This window comes from Neoarius graeffei, chromosome 6 (assembly GCF_027579695.1).
Source record: "Neoarius graeffei isolate fNeoGra1 chromosome 6, fNeoGra1.pri, whole genome shotgun sequence".
NCBI classification, from domain to species: Eukaryota; Metazoa; Chordata; class Actinopteri; order Siluriformes; family Ariidae; genus Neoarius; species Neoarius graeffei.
The window spans coordinates 71,179,463-71,196,738 of NC_083574.1; the positions used below are offsets into that span (position 1 = coordinate 71,179,463).

General features: G+C 39.0%; 1 protein-coding gene across 2 annotated transcripts in view; it reads right to left on the minus strand.

The window, feature by feature from the left end:
* relt (RELT TNF receptor) overlaps nt 1–17,276 on the minus strand; it is an 84,496-nt gene that overhangs the window by 43,430 nt on the left and 23,790 nt on the right. The window lies entirely within an intron of this gene.

Genomic DNA, 17,276 nt, shown 5'->3' on the forward strand with positions numbered 1-17,276 from the left:
GAGAGTCAAAAGCGGGGGAGAAGTGGACAATATAAATTACGTATTATAACCTTCAAGAAATGCACCACTCTTGAGAACAGTTTTATACGTTTTGGTATACATTTTTTTTAATTATACAAAATTCAAAGACCTGAATGAGTAAAAATATTGGTAAGGAGTATAAATGCCACCTATACACAATTCCCTGACTCTCTCTCACCAAAAAGTGCCATTTTCCCACATTTGTCCCTTTGAAAGTCCCAATTCTGGCCTCCAGTCCCTCTCAAATAAATGCTCCTATCCAAATACCATGTGCGTGAGGATGGCCGTACCCTTTTCACACCCAGCTCGGATCTGGCATTTCCACTTATCCTTCACCTCCCCTTACAGTCTCCACGGAAAAGCTATTCTCAAAATAACATGATGCTGTGCTCACTTTTCACTTGAGCCCAGTGACACATATATAGATACATAGATACTACCCAGATAGATAGATAGATAGATAGATAGATAGATAGATAGATAGATAGATAGATAGATAGATAGATAGATAGATAGATAGAATGAATTAATGAATGCGCTACCCTTCCAAACTGCTATTTGCAATTCTGGAGGGCAGACACATAGGACATACAATGTGCAAACAAAAAAGAAAACTTTACATATCTAGTTGTAAAACACACATTGAAGTATTGAAGTAATTTGACAATTAGAACACATTTATTTCAGTACATATTATGTAAACCAAATCAAGTTATCCCAACTTTAAAAGTAGCAAAAGTAATCGCTGAAACAGATGCAAAAGTTTTAAAAAAAGAACAAAAATGAACAAATATTCACCTGCTTATCAACCCTTACTCAAATGTACCATCAAACAAGTCTTGTTTAAAAATGTGAAACACATATCCTAGATTTACATTTGAAAGGAACAAATCTACACATACAAAAAACCCAAAACAACCCCCCCCCCCAAAAAAAAAAACCTCTTACAATGGAAAAGGAATACATTTCCACCCCCCCCCAACATGAGCCCTGAACAACTGGGTGTCTTCTCCTAACTGGGGTGGGTTTCCCAAAAGCCTCTTAACGCTAAGAGCTTCTTAACTATGAGAGAGAGTGTGTCCATTGTGCTGCTTGCTCTACCATTTAAATGATGATCTTTGTGTTACGATGCTTTTGGGAAACTCAGCACTGGTCTGTGAAGACAACTGGAGAAGCAAAGGATACAATCAAGATCTCTAATCATCATTGCACCAATCTAGTGCATCATTTGCTCCAGCACCATCTGCAAACCCAAAATTGGCCAAGTGTAGTTTTAGAGCTACAGTTACCTCAGCACCAATCTAGAGCCCCATTTAGCCTAAAGCCACAGCAAAGTACCACTTTGTTGTAAGCTCAGCACCAGTCTAGCATCTCAGTTACCCCAAAGTCATTTGAAAGCCCCATTTCACTCATCACAACCCAGAATTCCACTTTCCTAAGAGCCATTACAATGTTCCACTTAATCCAGAACCAATTTAAAGACCCAGTTGTCCATAAACCACAGTAAAATCCCACTTAACTCAGTGCCAATCAAGAGTCCTAATCCCAGAGTCATTCTAAAATTTCACTATGCCCCACTTACCCCAGATCTTATACGCCATACCCAGTGGTTATCTTAATCTAGAGCCTCACATCCATTCTCCAGCCCCTACCACTTAACCTAGCATCAACCACTTACCCTCAGCCCCAATCCATTGCCCATTTCACACCAACACTAACTTTAAACCTCATCGCCAGTGATAATTTCAAGCCCCACATACCACAGCGCCAATCTAGAGTTCCACTTGAGGATCCGTCACAGTGATGAGCTATCTTCAGAGGACTGTGTGCAGTGTTAAAACAGCCCAAAGTGCATACATAAGATGAGCCATCATCACTTATACTGGCACCTAAACCACAACTCCGCCTACACCTGGATGAAGCACCACCCCCACTGTACTTACATTCAGCAGTGACTGACACTGGGTCAGCCAACAACATTGTGGTTAAGAGTTGTTGGTTTTGGTTTGTTTTTTTTTTAACTTCAACCCAGACACTTAGAGAGGTTGTACAAGTTTTAGCCAAAGGGGGAAAAAAAACCACATGCACATTAACATCCTCAGAGGAAAATGTACATGATAAAACATGAACATGCAGATGCAAGTGTTTGTCGCATCATAGCTGAGTTAAAGCTTATATCTCATCAACCCTCTCGAAACTAATTTAATCCTGTAGTGTTACAGTGTCCAGGAAAAAAAAAAAGACTGCCACAAACAAGATGTGAATTGGTTGATCTCACCACCAAGGATTTACTAGTCCAATTTTAATGTAAAGCAGCTGGTACCAAATGCCAGAAATACCTAAAGATGCTGATGCTGGTGAGATTAAACTTAACCAATGCATTCAGGTGTACAATTCAAGCACACCTGAATTAGGCGTTATGAGGAGTGAATAAACTTAGTGACAACATCATATACCAGCTATAGAGTATCAGTGTGGACTTTCACTGACCTTTTAAAAAAGATCACAATTTCACTGGCCAAAACATCCAGACAGGAACCTTCTAATCTCTTCTCTACTTGGACAAGAACCCAGTATGAAAGCATGCCAGGCTCCACGTACCATTCAGATAAAAACCCTCCAATCACTTCAATTCAGGTGTAGACAACAACCCAAAGTGCTTCTCTAAAGAAAGCGTGCCAGGCTCAGTGTACTATTCAGACATCACAAAAATTGAGGCTTCAACAACAACCCAAAGCGTTCTTCTGAAGAAAGCCACCAGGCTTAGTGTACTATTCACAACAAAACCTCCCACTCACGACAATTCATGCACAAATCTTATGTCCCTCTTGCAAAGAAAAGCATGCCAGGTTCAATGTACAGAGTTTGAACCAGCTCTACGAGCATAACACAAAGACCAAACCATCAATCTTGTTGCACTGCACTCATGAATGGACAAAAAATTATAAACACAACAAATGAGGTTCTGCTTTTGGCAAAGAACAGAAAATCCTTCTCCACAACAAATCACAGGGTTTTTCATAATACGTTATGCATACTGTAATTTCAGGGGTTTTGCCTTCTCTTTCTCTGCTTTAACCACTACTCCAGAGCATACAGTACACGGCTCGACATGCAAAAGCAAAATGAGAATCAGGAATCATTCAGACATGCCCGTTGCCTGATGAACGGGTATAAATTAAGCCCTTTAATTAAAAAGCCAAAAGGTTTCAATGAACTTTAAATACAGTTCTTGTGGGTCTGGCTCTGCACCAATCTGTTTCCATTCAGTGGTTTTTGGAGCACTTGAAACCGCATGAAATAAATAAAACAGTAATAAACATAAAAATCACCTAGAATTATCCATTTTGGCAGATGTCAAGTTACAAATTGGATGGGGCAGCAGGCCTGGCATGAACTTTGATGACCTTTGGCATGGTACAAGATTTACAATGCATCCTGAAAGCTGAAAACACCAACTATGCAGACAGTAAAGCAGTAATATTGTATTCCAAAGAAATTAAATAAAAACCAAACTGCAGGTCTTTGAATCTAATAAAGACCATTACCTTTATTAGATGCATCTACAATGAGAACAAGTACCTCGATCCCAGCTGTGGCATCTTTTATAATACCAGTGCACCGACTGCGTGCCAAACTTTTTCCACTGTAATTATGCTGAAATGCAACACCCTCATCTGCGTCAGCTTGATAATGTCTCCACCAAAATAACACTGTGCTTTAATTGTCAGGCACGTTATGTGCCCTATACTCATATTCTGACCTTTCATGACAGATTATAATGTGATTTGAGAATATAATGTATTAATTATCTTGTTTTTTCCTCATTTCATGCTGTTTGCCAAGCATGTGCTATAGTGGTGCTTGAAAGTTTGTGAACCCTTTAGAATTTTCTATATTTCTGCATAAATATGACCTAAAACATCATCAGATTTTCACACAAGTCCTAAAGTAGATAAAGAGAACCTAGTTAAACAAATGAGACAAAAATATTATACTTGGTCATTTATTTATTGAGGAAAATGATCCAATATTACATATCTGTGAGTGGGAAAAATATGTGAGCCTTTGCTTTCAAGATCTGGTGTGACCCCCTTGTGCAGCAATAACTGCAACTAAACGTTTCCGGTAACTGTTGATCAGTCCTGCACACCGGCTTGGAGGAATTTTAGCCCATTCCTCCATACAGAACAGCTTCAACTCTGGGATGTTGGTAGGTTTCCTCACATGAACTGCTCGCTTCAGGTCCTTCCACAACATTTCGATTGGATTAAGGTCAGGACTTTGACTTGGCCATTCCAAAACATTAACTTTATTCCTCTTTAACCATTCTTTAGTAGAACGACTTGTGTGCTTAGGGTCATTGTCTTGTTGCATGACCCACCTTCTCTTGAGATTCAGTTCATGGACAGATTTCCTAACATTTTCCTTTAGAATTCACTGGTATAATTCAGATATCATTGTTCCATCAATGATGGCAAGCCATTCTGGCTTAGATGCAGCAAAACAGGTCCAAACCATGATACTACCGCCACCATATTTCACAGATGGTATAAGGTTCTTATGCTGGAATGCAGTGTTTTCCTTTCTCCAAACATACTTCTATTTAAACCAAAAAGTTATATTTTGGTCTCATCCGTCCACAAACCATTTTTCCAATAGCCTTCTGGCTTGTCCACGTGATCTTTAGCAAACTGCAGATGAGCAGCAATGTTTTTTTTTTGGAGAGCAGTGGCTTTCTCCTTGCAACCCTGCCATGCACACCATTGTTGTTCAGTGTTCTCCTGATGGTGGACTCATGAACATTAACATTAGCCAATGTGAGAGAGGCCTTCAGTTACTTAGGCTACATCCACACGACAACGGCAACGAGATGTTATTTAAAAAAATATCGCGTCCAAATGGGCAACGATCAGTAAAATATCAGGTCCATATGGCAACGCAACGCTTGCTGAAAACGATGCAATACACATGCCACACCTCTAGGGGCGCTGTAAGACGGTCCCTTCGGAGACACCAGAACAATAGAAGAAGTAAGGACGCATGCGCATAAACTATTATGCGCGAGACTTCATATTAGCCACAAAGTCAGAAAAATCTGTTCGTAAAATTACATTATAATGACCAAATACAATGAAAAGTATTTTTCCAGTCTCACCTGTGAAAGGTAATCCCCATGTGATCTCGTTTAGATGGCAAACCTGTTGGTACAGTTAAACGCAGCACATGAATGAGGCATCTTTATTCTCCGCTTTGACCTATCCAATATGGTGGCGAGGATGACGTATGATTCTACGCGGAAGGCGGCGTCTTTAATGGTCCGGAATAAATTGAATGCTACACGTTGATGGATTAATTTGTTCTTCTACGCCCTTTTTGAGGAATGTATTGTAGGACTTAAACCAACATCTGAAGAGGTGAGATCGCTCCTTTTTTTCCCCTATTTTTGCTGGCGGGATTGACTCTGCCCTAAGGGTTATTCTCTCTCTCTCTCTCTCTCTCTCTCTCTCTCTCTCTCACTTTGCACCATTACACAATAAATATTCACAGTGAAAATATTTTGTAAGAGCGTTTCATGAACCAAGTTATAGGATTTGTTGACAACTCGCATCGAGTTCATTACACTTCTACCCGGCGTGAAGCACTCACAGTCATGTGGTTGTGATGTCATCGTAAACAAATCCGTTCTATTCATCCAGACGACTTCGCAACGGCAACGTTGCCAGATCTTTCCACTCTGGAACCAGTTCTCAAAAGATTGCGTTTTGGGGCACCCAAAATGCCGGTGCCGTGTGGACGCCAGGCCTAAACGATAAACAATTGTATCGGATTCACCTGAATCCATTGCCGTGTGGACAGGGCCTGAAGTTACCCTGGGGAGTCCTTTGTGACCTTGCCGACTATTACACGCCTTGTTCTTAGAGTGATCTTTGTGGATCGACCACTCCTGGGGAGGGTAACAATGGTCTTGAATTTCCTCCATTTGTACACAATCTGTCTGACTGTGGATTGGTGGAGTCCAAACTCTTTAGAGATGGTTTTGTAACCTTTTCCAGCCTGATGAGCATCAACAATGCTTTTTCTGAGGTCCTCAGAAATCTCCTTTGTTCGTGCCATGATACACTTCCACAAACATGTTGTGAAGATCAGACTTTGATAGATCCCTGTTCTTTAAATAAAACAGGATGCCCACTCACACCTGATTGTCATCCCATTGATTGAAAACACCTGAGTCTAATTTCACCTTCAAATTAACTGCTAATCCTAAAGGTTCACATACTTTTGCCACTCACAGATATGTAATATTGGCTCATTTTCCTCAATAAATAAATGAGCAAGTATAATATTTTTGTCTCATTTGTTTACCTGGGTTCTCTTTATCTACTTTTAGGACTTGTGTGAAAATCTGATGCTGTTTTAGGTCATATTTACACTTAAATATAGAAAATTCTAAAGGGTTCACAAACTTTCAAGCACCACTGTATTCGGTCAGTAGCTAAGGGAGTCCTCTTACTGGCAGGCTTTTGAAATTTAGATGAAATTAGCACTTTCAAAAAGCAGAAGTCAAAGTTTCAAAACAGGATAAAGCATTTACACACTCATTAAGCTGCATCCTTATGAATTCCATATGAATGGAAAACCATTTACAAAAATAACAACCCAAGAAATGGAAAAACCATACAAAAAAAGAGAAGGAAAGTTTGGGGTTCTGTTTATGAGACATCAGCTGACATGAGTCAGCAGTTTCACCAGTTAGTCAAACACCCCCGGCTGCAGAGCGTATGGAAAGATGACCCAAAGTAGTGAAAAAAGGGTGTGATGTCGGTTGTTTGTAAGTGGCTTGTTCCTGTTTGGGAGTTAAAGATTGGAAGACAGACACAAAAACAGGCTCACAAGACAAGATCATCACTCTGCTGTGGTTATGTCAGTGGAAGAAAATAATGGAAAAGCTGACAATTATCTGAGTCGCTATAGCCAAGGATTTAAATTTTTATTTACCTTTTCCATGTTAGTCGTATAAGTGTACTGTGTACAACACATTTTACTACACTGGGGCCCAAAAATCTGAGACCCCACTCAACATCTGGAAATTTCTTTTTCATTTAAAATTGGAAATGAACAGATTTTAGAATTTTTAAATATTTAAAACAAAGAAAGTAAATATTCAATGTCTTGAGAATTTACTATCCAAAATTACAGTACCAGTCAAAAGTTTGGACGCCCCTACTCATTCATAGGTTCTGTATTTTATATTTTCTACATTTTAGAACAATACTGAAGACATCAAAACTATGAAATAAAATCTGGAACATATAAAGAACTAAATATATTTCATATTTTCGATATTTCAAAGTATCCACCATTTACCTTGATGACGCTTTACACACTATTGCCATTATCTTAATCAGCTTCATGAGGTTGTCACCTGGTATTCTTTTCAATTAACAGTTGTGCCTCATCAAAAGCTAATTAGTGTAATTTCTTGCCTTCTTAATGCGTTTGAGATCAAACAGTAAATAGTAAATAATAAAAATACAGTAAATAGCCCTATTCCACAACTGTAGTAATCCATATTATGCCAAGAACCGCTCAACTAAGTAAAGAGAAACGACATCCATCATTAGTTTTAAGACATGAAATTTACTTTCATTAAGAAAATAAAGAAAAAACATTAAATTAGAAGTTGTATCCAAACTTTTGACTGGTACTGTAAATGTAATCAAATTTGTGATATTAACCATGTTAAATACTTTGTACAAAAGGTCAGATTTTCCTGATGCATCTCTTCTGTTGTGTTCAGATGACACTCTGATGGATTTGATCTAAAATGGATCATGTTTTGCACAAACATATGGAGTCCATGCCAGCTTGATTGCAAAAATACTAAGAAACTCTGAAATTAATGTAAATATTTCAAAAGCTGTTATCAGTCGTAGAATTTGCATTGCAAATTGTTGTACTGAATTTGAAAATAATGCACATTTTTTCACTAGTGATCTCAGAACTTTAGATCCCACTGTATGTTTATTCCGGCATAAATATTAGCATAAAGAAGAGTAGGCCACACATCACACCTTCCTCACATTTCAGTTAGTTCATGTTATTTTACAGTGATGTTCACTAAGTACAGTCAAATAAAACGTCTGCAAATGTTGACTACTTGCATCACTTCCAACGCCAAGCAGAGACACAGAATGCAAACAGACACAGGAAGGAACTTTATCATGGTCAGGGCTCGACATTAAGGACTGCCCGATTGCCTGGGGCAAGTGAAACATGCATTCGGGCAAGTGTGATATGTCCCTGACATGTCCAACCAGGCAAGTTGGAATGAGCACCAACTAGCACCACAAAAATTAGGCTTTTTGATCTTTTATTTCAGTTCCTAAAAATGTCCCTCACTACGTATCCACCATTATATCTTGGCTGTTTTCTTAGTCTCGGTTTAATTTACTGCTTTGCAAGTTATTTTACAGGATATACCCCCGCTGTTGTAGCATGGTACGCGTACTGTTTATAGAACCCCTGTGCATGATGTCATGCATCACGTGATAATTACAGCTGGGGTCAGACAGACACCATCTTTCATGCAAGCAACGCTTAATCTGTCAAGTCAACTTTATTGTCAAATATGCTATACATGCTCGACATACAGCACAGATGAAATTTCAGTCCTCTCTGACCCACGGTGCAAACAGGCAATGCAATAAATAAAAATAGAATAATTGAAAAAAACAAACAATATCAACAGTATAAACACTCTAGATAGGAGCTAGACATAGACTAAACACTCAAACAATATAAACAGTATAAATAAAAAGTATAAACACTAGATAAGAACAAGACTTAGACTAAACACTCAGACAATATAAACAGTGTAAACACTAGATAAGAACTACACACAGACTAAACACTCAAACAGACAATATAAACAGTATAAACACTCTAGATATGAACTAGACATAGACTAAACACACACACACACACACACACACACACACACACACACACACACACACACACATAAATTGGTTCAAATAACCAAACAGTCAAGGGCACTTGAGGTATAGCAGGTAAACATGAAACATGAAATAAGCAGTATAAACAAACTAGCAGCTGTTAAGATGAGGTAGTGCGGAATATAGTGTCTTCAATATGGTTAATTTTTTGTGCTGTTTTTGGGTGTTCAAACAGAGAAATAGATAAAAGGCATGACCGTCTCCCCGCTATCAAGAAAAAGTTAACAAATAGAAGCAAATGCTTCAAGAACAACGGGGAAATGAGTGGTTAAAGAATACGACGAGAGGAGCTCAGCCTGAAAACTCCAGAGAAATTCACAATTGTATTCAAAATGTATTTTACAAAAACAAAGTCAGAAGTGAGGATGGAAGAGTTTGCTTAAGAATCTCCTTTTATTTTTTTTTTCTGCTTGCATTCGAGTTAGCTCCTACATGAAAGTGTTTGATTTTCTTAAAGGTGAAGCCTCTTCCTTATTCGACACAGAAAACCCAGATTGGTTTCAAACAACTCGGGCATAAAAAACCTCAACAAGGAGCGACATGCTCGATAAATCCTGAAAGAACAGAACAGATTAAGAGCAGAGAGCGCTGGAGCTTTGTTTCTGTCATCAGAGGAACATAGTCCTGTACAAAATATTTATATCTTGTTTTTTTTTTTGTGATATCATCCACCTCTAGGTTTAAACAACAAAACAAAAAACCCCGCACTGCGTCATGACAGACCGGCTGCACTGATTCAGTTCCAGGTTGCCAGGTCTGTATAAAACACCCACAACCTACACACTAAACAATAATTTTAAACTCAAACATTATCCTGTCTGTCATGATGCAGCATGGGTTTTTTTCCTTTAAACCTAGAGGTGGATGATATAACAAAAATAAGATATATAAATATTCTCAAACGCAGTACTGTTCAAAAGTCTTGGCACCCTATTGTTTTCTTCACACAAACTTTGTTATAGATTTCTATTTTATGATTTCTACATTATCGAGTGATGAACCTACAGTCTGAGAGAGTTCTACACAAACACACTTAACTTTACAACAGCTGCATGCATGTGAAATGGAAATAAATCGACTAAGGCAGGAAAAACTATTTTGGATAAAATTGTTATTGTCCGTTACAAGTAAAAGTTAAAAGTAGCCAAATAACCAAACTTAATAATAAACTTAATCAATAACCAAACTTCAACTCAATGTGTGATCTTCATTTTATGTTGCAATTCACAACTATTCTATGGTTTTCCTAAAAAAAAATTAGTACTCGCAAAATAGGGTGCAAGTGATAATATTGGGGGGCAAGTGAAAATTAACCCCCACTTCCCCTGGGGGGAAAGTGGGTTTAAAAGTTAATGTCGAGCCCTGATGGTACACTTTCACATGGTCATGCTGAATCACGTAGTATCAAGTTAGGATGAAAAAAAGAAGCAAGATTCCATAAAACTGCAAGTATCATCGGTATACTGAGACATTAGCAGCATCAGGATCTCCAACCTTGCTCAAATTAACCATTTAATATTGGCAGTTATCAAGCATGAAAATCTTTCAAAGTGATGTGTGAAACAAGAACGATTTCTTGGCCTTTAGGTTTACTGGGATCACAGTGATGCAAACCATTCATAACCATTCCAACAAGAATCATCCTTAGGTTAGTGAAAAAAAAAAACCCAAAAAACCCAGCATTCCCATTTGGGAACTTCCACACTGAGCAGGTAAAGCACAGCCATGAAATCACTGGAATGTTAAACGTACCCACATGTGAAGCCAGAGAAACCAGACTATGCTGAAGGCATGGTACATTTAGTGGTGAATGCCTGGGTAAATTTTAGCCACTATTTTTCAGGATAGTAATTAGTTCTCCCTGTATTTTAGAACAGAATTGCCTCAATTTGTAAGTTTGGGATTTCAAATGTTCATGATGATGGCAAGTATTTTAAAACTTGCAGAGTTCCCCTGGCTGACTTCTGTAATTACACTTCGCTGCAGCTGTGACTGTTACTGCACACGTCGGTCTGTATTAATGAATGGATGGCCATTGCATTGCATTGCATGTCACACATGGACCACAAGCTACTACCACTGCACTGGTGAGCCTCAAGCCTAAATCTAGCCATAGTCATCCTCTTTCTCTCATAATACGCTAAATTAATGTTTTCCGGTCCTTGGGCCTCATTTAAAAACCTTTAGTACACAATAGTAAAGTGCTTTGTTCTTGCACTGAAACAGCTCACAGTCATTCATATTGGAGCATGAATTATTAAAACATTATGTGTAAGTATTTTAAGGAAGAGTATGCACTGATTTGTTTTTGAAAATGCTGCTTAGGAGATGGCCTGGCATCTCATCCGTGGTGTATTCCTGCATCATGCGCATACAGTGGTGCTTGAAAGTTTGTGAGCCCTTTAGAATTTTCTATATTTCCGCATAAATATGACCGAAAACATCATCAGATTTTCACACAAGTCCTTAAAGTGGATAAAGAGAATCCAGTTAAATGAATGGGACAATAATATTATACTTGGTCATTTAATTATTGAGGAAAATTACCCAATATTACATATATGTGAGTGGCAAAAGTATGTGAACCTTTAGGATGACAATCAGGTGTGAGTGGGCATCCTGTTTTACAACCCCGATTCCAAAAAAGTTGGGACAAAGTACAAATTGTAAATAAAAACGGAATACAATAATTTACAAATCTCAAAAACTGATATTGTATTCACAATAGAACATAGACAACATATCAAATGTCAAAAGTGAGACATTTTGAACTTTCATGCCAAATATTGGCTCATTTGAAATTTCATGACAGAAACACATCTCAAAAAAGTTGGGACGGGGCAAGAAGAGGCTGGAAAAGTTAAAGGTACAAAAAAGGAACAGCTGGAGGACCAAATTGCAACTCATTAGGTCAATTGGCAATAGGTCATTAACATGACTGGGTATAAAAAGAGCATCTTGGAGTGGCAGCGGCTCTCAGAAGTAAAGATGGGAAGAGGATCACCAATCCCCCTAATTCTGCGCCGACAAATAGTGGAGCAATATCAGAAAGGAGTTTGACAGTGTAAAATTGCAAAGAGTTTGAACATTATCATCACCTACAGTGCATAATATCATCAAAAGATTCAGAGAATCTGGAAGAATCTCTGTGCGTAAGGGTCAAGGCCGGAAAACCATACTGGGTGCCCGTGATCTTCGGGCCCTTAGACGGCACTGCATCACATACAGGCATGCTTCTGTATTGGAAATCACAAAATGGACTCAGGAATATTTCCAGAGAACATTATCTGTGAACACAATTCACCGTGCCATCTGCCATTGCCAGCTAAAACTCTATAGTTCAAAGAAGAAGTCGTATCTAAACATGATCCAGAAGCGCAGACATCTTCTCTGGGCCAAGGCTCATTTAAAATGGACTGTGGCAAAGTGGAAAACTGTTCTGTGGTCAGACAAATCAAAATTTGAAGTTCTTTATGGAAATCAGGGACGCCGTGTCATTCGGACTCAAGAGGAGAAGGACGACCCAAGTTGTTATCAGCGCTCAGTTCAGAAGCCTGCATCTCTGATGGTATGGGGTTGCATTAGTACGTGTGGCATGGACAGCTTACACATCTGGAAAGACACCATCAATGCTGAAAGGTATATCCAGGTTCTAGAGCAACATATGATCCCATCCAGACGACGACTCTTTCAGGGAAGACCTTGCATTTTCCAACATGACAATGCCAAACCACATACTGCATCAATTACAGCATCATGGCTGCGTAGAAGAAGGGTCCGGGTACTGAACTGGCCAGCCTGCAGTCCAGATCTTTCACCCATAGAAAACATTTGGCGCATCATAAAATGGAAGATATGACAAAAAAGACCTAAGACAGTTGAGCAACTAGAATCCTACATTAGACAAGAATGGGTTCACATTCCTATCCCTAAACTTGAGCAACTTGTCTCCTCAGTCCCCAGACATTTACAGACTGTTGTAAAGAGAAAAGGGGATGTCTCACAGTGGTAAACATGGCCTTGTCCCAACTTTTTTGAGATGTGTTGTCATGAAATTTAAAATCACCTAATTTTTCTCTTTAAATGATACAGTTTAAACATTTGATATGTCATCTATGTTCTATTCTGAATAAAATATGGAATTTTGAAACTTCCACATCATTGCATTCCATTTTTATTTACAATTTGTACTTTGTCCCAACTTTTTTGGAATCGGGGTTGTATTTAAAGAACAGGGATCTATCAAAGTCTGATCTTCACAACACGTTTGTGGAAGTGTATCATGGCATGAACAAAGGAGATTTCTGAGGACCTCAGAAAAAGCCTTGTTGATGCTCATCAGGCTGGAAAAGGTTACAAAACCATCTCTAAAGAGTTTGGACTCCACCAATCCACAGTCAGACAGATTGTGTACAAATGGAGGAAATTCAAGACCATTGTTACCCTCCCCAGGAGTGGTCAACCAACAAAGATCACTCCAAGAGCAAGGTGTGTGATAGTCGGCGAGGTCACAAAGGACCCCAAAGTAACTTCTAAGCAACTGAAGGCCTCTCTCACATTGGCTAATGTTAATGTTCATGAGTCTACCATCAGGAGAACACTGAACAACAAATGGTGTGCATGGCAGGGTTGCAAGGAGAAAAAAGTCACTGCTCTCCAAAAAGAACATTGCTGCTCATCTGCAGTTTGCTAAAGATCACATGGACAAGCCAGAAGGCTATTGGGAAAATGTTTTGCGGATGGATAAAACAGAATAGAACTTTTTGGTTTAAATTGGCATTACGTTTGGAGAAAGGAAAACATTGCATTCCAGCATAAGAACCTTATCCCATCTGTGAAACATGATGGTGGTAGTATCATGGTTTTGGGCCTGTTTTGCTGCATCTGGGCCAGGACTGCTTGCCATCATTGATGGAATAATGAATTCTGAATTATACCAGTGAATTCTAAAGGAAAATATCAGGACATCTGTCCATGAACTGAATCTCAAGAGAAGGTGGGTAATGCAGCAAGACAATGACCCTAAGCACACAAGTCGTTCTACCAAAGAATGGTTAAAGAAGAATAAAGTTAATGTTTTGGAATGGCCAAGTCATTGTCCTGACCTTAATCCAGTTGAAATGTTGTGGAAGGACCTGAAGCGAGCAATTCATGTGAGGAAACTCACCAACATCCCAGAATTGAAGCTGTTCTGTATGGAGGAATGGGCTAAAATTCCTCCAAGCCGGTGTGCAGGACTGATCAACAGTTACCGGAAATGTTTAGTTGCAGTTATTTCTGCACAAGGGGGTCACACCAGATACTGAAAGCAAAGGTTCACATACTTTTGCCACTCACAAATGTGTAATATTGGATCATTTTCCTCAATAAATAAATGACCAAGTATAATATTTTTGTCTCATTTGTTTAACTGGGTTCTCTTTATCTACTTTTAGGACTTGTATGAAAATCTGATGATGTTTTAGGTCATGTTTATGCAGAAATATAGAAAATTCTAAAGGGTTCACAAACTTTCAAGCACCACTATGCATGACATGAATGTACAGAATGAAAGGAAGGTAAGGTAAGGTGAAGACTTGGGTTTGTGTGTTCATGTTAAATCTATCCCTAGGGGCTCTAATTAAGCCATTGATTTCTTGTATAAAAGTGCAATGGCTTGGGGCTGAAATACACTTGTATATTAAACACCAAGCCTAAAACCCTTGCCCAATGGCATTGAGTTGAGTCTTGTAGCAAAGGAAATCCCCGTTCAAAGGCCTGGATTTTTGCATTCTCTAGCATAGGTCAGGTCAGAGCATGGCATAATTATAGTTATGAGCAAAGCATTGAGCCAATGTACTGTAAATTCTTATTCAAGTTTTATCCTGAATCAATTTCACACCGGAATGCAGGAAAGCGACCCTGTCAGAAAGAACAGTTAAAAGTACAGAGAATCCCTCACATACGCACAACACCTACGCAGCAACATGAATATGCTACATAATTCACTGTATAAACCCTTAACACTTCATTCACTAAACCAGTTTCAACCTAAATGCACAAGACTCACTTCTATTATTTCTATGCTTAAAGGCAGACAAGCAATTAAACTAAAAGGACAAAAAGATTAAAGGTTTGAAATGAGAGTTCTGTCAAGCTGATACTCTGAATGGAACAATGTAGACCAAAAGAAAATGCATCAACAACATCTCATTATCTCTAGCCGCTTTATCCTGTTCTACAGGGTCGCAGGCAAGCTGGAGCCTATCCCAGCTGACTACGGGCGAAAGGCGGGGTACACCCTGGACAAGTCGCCAGGTCATCACAGGGCTGACACATAGACACAGACAACCATTCACACTCACATTCACACCTATGGTCAATTTAGAGTCACCAGTTAACCTAACCTGCATGTTTTTGGACTGTGGGGGAAACCGGAGCACCCGGAGGAAACCCACGCGGACACGGGGAGAACATGCAAACTCCACACAGAAAGGCCCTCGCCCGGCCATGGGGCTCGAACCCGGACCTTCTTGCTGTGAGGCGACAGCACTAACCACTACACCACCGTGCTGCCCTGCATCAACAACATACAAAAGATAATGTCCTAAGGAAGGAATTGGTATAATTTGAACTCGTGTCTGTTCATGTAACACCTCGGTTTAGTGTAACATCAAATATAATGGTGGTGATGTGAAATCATGAAAAAAATGTGCATCAAAGATAACATGTAAAGGCATCAGTGTACTTAACATAATTCATGGAAAGCTGGCTAATTGAATACATGTTGGCTGTAAGGTTGTTTTTCACTATTTGTGCCAGAGGCAGAACTACCAAGTTCAACTGGTGCATTTGTACTGGGACCTAAGACGCAAATGTTCCCAGGGGCTAACGCCATTGTCTAGCTATGTGCTGACAGTTAAATTAGTCCATTTAGCACCTCTAGCTTGTTCCTTGAAACTTTTAAACATAGACAATGAAAGCCAAATACATCAGCTTAATAGTTACAATTAATTTCTATCCCTAATTTGTTTCCCTTCCTTGTACCATGTGTTACTTTGATAGGCTCCGGATTCACTGCGAACCTGACCAAGTGGTTACTGAAGAATATGAATGACTGGGATTCATGAAATATTGCATTATTTTGTGCTAAATGTATACAATTTGAATGGTAATCCATGGTTTTCCTAATTTTGTACAGCATCTACCTCCTGAGTGATTCTTTTATTCAAAACTGCTGACATACATCGTGAGGCAGAGTATAGATGAGCAGATGAGTGTTAAGGGCCTTGCTCCACTTCCTCACAATAGGACACATCATATTATATTATGTTTTTAGATGTTGTTAATTACATCCCTTTGCTTTGTTTGAGGTTATTAACTTCTAATATCTAATCCCCTTTATCTCCCGTTTATCTCCAAGATCCTAGAAAAAGTTGTGGCACAGCAGTTATGCTCATATCTACATAGGAATAACATCCATGAAATGTATCAGTCAGGATTCAGACCTCATCATAGCACAGAGACAGCACTGGTTAAAGTAATAAACACCTACTGTTGGCATCTGATCAGGGCTGTGTCTCCCTGCTTATTGTTTGACCTTAATGCAGCCTTTGACACCATTGATCATTCCATTCTCCTGGATAGACTAGAAAATGTTGTGGGAGTTAAGGGAATGGCCCTCTCCTGGCTCAGGTCTTATTTAACTGATCGCTATCAGTTTGTTGATGTACAGTGTCTTGCAAAAGTATTCATCCCCCTTGGTGTTTGTCCTGTTTTGTTGCATTACAAGCTGGAATTAAAATTGATTTTGGGGGGGTTAGCACCATTTTATTTACACAACATGTTTACTATTTTAAAGGTGAAAATTATTGTTTTATTGTGACACAAACAATAATTAAGATGAAAAAACAGAAATCTGGAGTGTGCATAGGTATTCTCCCCCCCCCCCCCCCCAAAAGTCAATACTTTATAGAGCCACCTTTTGCTGCAATTACAGCTGCAAGTCTCTTGGGGGTATGTTTCTATTAGTTTATCACATTTAGTCACTGGGATTTTTGCCCATTCCTCAAGGCAAAACTGCTCCAACTCCTTCAAGTTAGATGGGTTACGTTGTTGTACAGCAATCTTCAAGTTATGCCACAGATTCTCAATTGGGTTGAGGTCTGGGCTTTGACTCGGCCATTCCAAGACATTTAAATGTTTCCCTTTAAACCACTCCAGTGTGGCTTTAGCAGTATGTTTAAGGTTATTGTC